Genomic DNA, 6374 nt, shown 5'->3' on the forward strand with positions numbered 1-6374 from the left:
ATAGCTGTAGATGTTATTCCAGGTAGTTCAATCTTATCTATAACAACTCGATGCTTTCTAACCTCAATTTGAGAAAAGAAGAATGGTAAGAAGTTATCTACAAGTTTTATAGTATCGTTTGCACCAAATGTTCCTCCAACTGATGCACCAACAACTTCAAAAGTCATATGACAATCTGCTTTGTGTGGATGTATGAAGCCATCCCCCACATCGAAATCAAACTCAATATCTTTGTTAGCTTCATTCAAATTATTAAATGATCTTGTGTTAGCTTTAAAACTCTGTAACTCATAACTCTCAACACTATCCATTTATTATAAAGAAAATCTTGAAACAACGCTTTTATGGAATGTATCCATAAAAGAATCATACATAATAACAATTAAAAACTTATAACCCCCATCCTAACTTAACCTTAGCATTCATAGCAGTACCAACCCCAAAAGCAGCTAATCGTTCACCAATTGACGCATCACTACTAAATGCTCTTTCCCATGCTTTAGTTTCTAGTTCCTTATCTGCAATATGTCTTGACTCTGTATCTTTATTGTCTCCGTAGTATATATCGTGCTCTTTACAAGCCTCATCTAATGGGTTAATACCTTCATCACCTCTTTCTAATCTTTCTTGGAGCTTAGTCCCAGGCCCGCAAAATCTAAAACCTGGTATATGTAATTCAACTGGAAGTTTATTAATCAAATCATTTACTAATCCTTTTCCAAGCTTCTCATCATTCCAGAATCGTGGTGGTAACGTATTTAAGATCTTAATCAAATAACCTATACCTTTTGGATCATTAGGAATCAATTGCGAAAGCTTATTATTAATCATACTCACTAGACCTACTTTCTCATTGTAAAAGTTATTATTACCAGCCTTTTCTTCTCCATCTATAACAATTAGCCTATCTATAAGCTTTCTCACGTCATCCATCCATACATATTCTTTAGGTATCTCGGTATATTGTTTAATTCCTTCCCCAGACTTTGGTGTTTTCTTTCTTGGTGGTGTTGGAGGTAAAGATGGTTTAATATAATTATCCCAAATAGGCTTGATAATATTAATGTACTTAGAACCTCTACTAGATGCTACTTTTTTATCTCGATTATATTTTTGGAAGGCAGCATCTGATTCTATTATTATTTCCTTGTACTGTTCAAAATCGTCGTCATCATAATCTTCAATGGTTTTATTAGTATTCGTCGTTAACAATTCCCATAGACCTTCTGTTCCTTTATAAGTTTTACCATTAATTATCAAATCATCACCATTCACTTTAACTTCAGAATTTCCTACCTTATTTATTATTTTTCCATCTTCTTCTACAGTTCTTATTCCAAATACGCTATCATTTCTTTTAGTATAATATTTCGTTGCAATCTTACCAAATGATTGGGCTGTTGTTAAAGGCTCTACTCCTTCCACTTTGTCTTTAATTTGTTTTCTCATTTGTTTTATTTCTCCCGTTATAGGTGTATCACTACTACTTGGAGAACTATCATAAGTTATCTTTTTAGGTGTTTCTAGTAGACTAGGATCTATTGAAGCCGTCTTATGTTAAAAAAGTAAATATTCCAGTGTATCGGAATAGGGAGAAGGTGTTCACTTCATTTTTTACTATGGAAGACACACTTGTGGCATGTACAGATGTAAATGGTCTCATGAGGGCACTTAAAATTAATTACGAACCTACGGAGTGGAGGCTCTTTATAGATTCGTCCAAGGTGAGTTTAAAGGCAGTGCTTTTACATATTGGAAATGAACTTCCTTCAATTCCTGTAGGTTACGCAGTTCATGTGATGGAACCTTATGAAAACTTGAAACGTTTACTTCAAGCCATTAAATATTACGGTTTTCAGTGGCTCATTTGTGGTGACCTTAAAGTAATAGCACTGTTGCTAGGTATGCAGTTAGGGTATACAAAGTATTGTTGTTTTATATGTGAATGGGACAGTAGAGATCGTGGATCTCATTACCGCAAAAGTGATTGGAGTACCAGAGAAACTCTTCAGCCGGGAGTGAAAAATGTGCAGCATGAACCACTGGTAGATCGTAACCGAATTTTGCTTCCCCCTCTACATATTAAATTAGGTCTTATGAAAAGTTTTGTTAAGAGCATAAACCAAGAGGATAAGGCTTATACGTACCTAAGAGGACAATTCCCTCGATTAAGTGATGCCAAAGTTAAAGAGGGTGTTTTCATAGGGCCCCAGATTAGGCAACTATTCAAACATCACAAGTTCGACGAAATTCTCCAAGGTGAGGAGAAAGCTGCGTGGGAAAGCTTGAAGAGTGTTTGTTCACAGTTCTTGGGAAGACACCGAGCAACAAATTACAAACAGCTGGTAGCAAAGTTGTTATTGTGCTACGAAAATCTTGGTTGCAATATGTCTCTGAAACTCCACTTTCTTCGTTCACATCTAGACTTCTTTCACGAAGATTGTGGAGCAGTAAGTGACGAACATGGTGAGCGTTTCCATCAAGATATTGCAGCCATGGAGAATAGATATGAGAGAAAGTGGAGTTCTAATATATTGGCCAACTACTGTTGGACTATTGCAAGGGATGCTCCAGATGTAACCTACAAAAGCCAAGCCAAGCGAAGACGCTCAAAATAAAATAAACATAATCCTGTACAAGGGATCACTTGAAACTTTTGTCTACATTGCAGTGTAGTTCTTGCACAAAAAGGTATTTGTACATATTTTTCATGTTTTGATGTTAATACTGATTTTTATTACGGAATTGTTAATGTTTAACTTGACCACGGTTACTTTATTTTCTGTGTCGCTGTGAAACTGGTATTTGCGCTACTTTGAAAAAGGAAGTACAAGGGTATAGAAAGCTATAGGTTAGGGTACTTCTTAACTCCCCAGCTTATCACATCACAGTGAAATAGATAAAAAAGTGAAATGTAGGTTTTTACAAAGATTTTGCTTAAATGTTCTATAAATATTAATACATTTGTATATATACAGCTACTGTTGTATAAGGGCGTTTTTTTTCACAACCTGGGCTAAGAAAATTCTATTATCATTTCCTTTCATATTATGCTAAAATGAATGTAAAAATCGCAATTTCAAAGAATTTACATACTTTCGATCAAAATTTGTAGAACAGTGTTACTTGTAATGGGAAGTTACCAATTTCCCTTTTTATTGCGTCTGGAATTAAATGTTAGTATTTAAAACGATTTCGATAAAAACTGTTATCGTCGTCGCTAGATTTCGGTCACTTACTCGCAATCCATTTCTTTCAACAAGTATTGAAATCTAGAGTTGAAATTGGCTTGGCTGTTGGTATATTCGATAACGTGATGAGTACTGTGTTCTATTCCCATGGAAAAGATTGGAAACTTGAACACATTATGGTGGTCGGTTTTCACCTTCCACTGTAGGTCTACGCCTCATATAGTTTCGGTGCTGAAAAGGATAAATAATTCCAACATATACCAAACTACACACTACTGGTTGTAAGTACAGAATATAATTACCATTGTCTTTGACATGGTACAATACACCCATATATCACTATTTCAGTTCTGATGTGACTGATTGAATTTTGATAACTGTAGAGTATGGACTGAAGTTTAATGTTCTATTTAGTCTTCTGCTACGGCAGCAGATATTTGCCACCTGACTATAAGCTTCTGTATTCCGGAAGCACATCATTTTTCTTTACCAGTCCCTGAAATTTCGTTATAATTCTAGATCTTCAAATTAAACTCTTCCGAAGAATTGTAATGAAATACTATTATTATCGAGATGAGCCGAGACTTTTACCCGTTATTCCTGCTGGTAGAGGGCTCTTCTGTTCAATAAGATTTCCTTCATTGGATCAAATATGTAGAAGTTAGGCGAAGACAAGTTAAGTCTGTATGACTGGAGTAGCCATCTCCTATGGAATTGCTTTAGAGTGCGTTTGTTTCATCTTGGGACGCTTCCCGCCCATAGGATGGATCTGTTTGCAAACGCATTGTTGCCACGCCACGGTTAAGTTGACAGTTACAATACGCTAAGAAATACAGCAAAACGCGACACCACTTACAAATCACAGTAACACACCTATTCGCGTGTGGCAACTGAGCATTTCAGATACCCGCCAAATAGCATTGACCTCATTTGATGTGCTGACTGACAACTAACGTCACGTATACGACAAAAGCAATAAGACGTCTACTGGATTAAAATGTTCACGTGAGTGCTAGCAGAAAATACTTTAAAAGAAAACCAAATGCACTGGCGGGAAGTGTGAAAAGATAAAACAAACGTACTCTAATATCTTACAACGTTTTGGCTACTATATGTCGACGGCTGGTTAATCGGTCCGATAATTTGAATGACATAATGAGAGAATTGCTCATACTTGAACCTTCCAACACCAGATGTATGTTCACTTTGAAGTAGTTATTAAAGTCTATAACACATGTGTTTGGGCTAAATGGATAATTAAGGGACGCGCCTCATAGCATATATAAGTAGATATGAATGTCCTTAATTACTTTCTGTCAATACTAAGTTTAATAGAATGAGTCAAAAGTGGTTAAACACCCTCATAATCTCGAATAGTGTTACTTTGTGTGATGTGTTAAAATAAAAATAGCGAATATTTTCTTATCTTATATTTCAAGATTATAATGATATTAGAAATAATACAGGTTACCATAATCGAATCCCACGAAGTAATTTAAATACATATATCTCATTCTCTTTTTTATCTCTTCGTTATCTCATTTATTTTTATTAGCTCTTTATTTTGACAGGTATCAGAAGTGAACAGAAGCATTAAGCTTATGCAGAAACCTGAACATTAATTGGGTGGAATAAACGTCATAGCTCTTATTTCTGCATTTGAGATGCGATGAGTCACAAATACCTTATTTTTTGGTTCTCCCTCACGTGAAGGAAACAAGAACCATAACTGTTCTGTTATTACTCCTAGAAGCTTTTAACTCTTCACGTTCTTCTATCACAGATAGTGACAACAATGTGAATGTCAGTATTAATGTTCGCAGTCACTACACTCTTCAGGATTGGAACCAGTGTTTCCGATTCAACTACGCTATGTGTGAGATAGAAGGAAATCGGTTGTCTCCACCTACTTCACAGTCCCTTAATCGTGAATAGAAGACATGAGTATCTGTACAGTCTGTACGACAGAAGCGGTCATTACTGACAAAAAATAATATTCTTTATTTTATGTATGAAATCTGTAACCAGTATTAATCATTTATCGTTAGATTACAAGCCTCTTTCTACCATTATACAAGTTTGTGTGGATAGGTGCATTTATTCTGTTTGTTACTGCTCACAAAACTAAGTGTAATGGGCTTTACCACATATGAATGATATACTTATTTAGCTATTCCGGGTTATCGATGTGGAAACCAGGAACTAGCAAGAAGGTAGCTCCAGATAATTAACTCGAGGAGCTATAGGTCTACTTTGAATGTGGTTTATACATTTTTGTTACCGTTGCCTCTAATGGAAATTGATGGTTTGCTTTCTTTAGTGTTTATTTCCTTGATTTGCTATCCTTTACTGAGTTAAAAAGTGTGTAGTATTTTGTACGCTATACATGTTATAAACATTTGAGTATACACATTTGTTTGTGGAGTGTACAGATTTGTATCCTATTTAATGGGATTTGTATTTGTATTGCAATCTTATTTCCACTTTGAAGTTATCAGTGCTTAACTGGATGTAGTGGAAAACGTAGACAATTTTATAAAGTTTTCGTATCTGTAAATTGAAGAATGAAAAATAAAAGAAAGAATAAGGCGGAAATAGTAAAATTAAGACTGTTCTTTTAAGTTGCATTGTTATTATGTAATAAGTGCATAGTACTAATGTTAAATAAAAGGAACTGCAGTAATTATGATTCTTATTTACAATCGTCAATTTCCCCTAATCATTATTTACTTCCGTTATACAAATACTAGAGCTCCATCACTACGGGCTCAGGAGCTTCATTGCGTAATAATGTTCACAGAATTTGCAGATTCCAAAGCAACGCAAAAGTAGTTATTACATCTACGTAGATTTTCGCAAGTTGAATGTTATCTTAATTTATTCTGGCAGAAATGTCAACCTCTTAGTTATGGAACAGCAAGGAAGGAGTGACTTGACTGTTTTAGGTTAGGCTGAAATTCAGGTAAGTTTTTTTTTAAGCATCCACTGTGCGCCAAGGCATATAATCATGATGAGATGGGTGATAATGGTGAGGAAACGGGAGAACCCTGAGAACATTCATGCACACGGTGTTTGTCCACCACAAAGTTAACTTGGCGCGAACTGGAATCGAACCAGAGACCCATGCACTAGACGTGAACGCTTTACCATCGCGCTTCCCGGTAAGGTTTTCAAAACAATTAA

This window comes from Thermobia domestica, chromosome 4 (assembly GCF_964235325.1).
Source record: "Thermobia domestica chromosome 4, izTheDome1.hap1.1, whole genome shotgun sequence".
NCBI classification, from domain to species: domain Eukaryota; kingdom Metazoa; phylum Arthropoda; class Insecta; order Zygentoma; family Lepismatidae; genus Thermobia; species Thermobia domestica.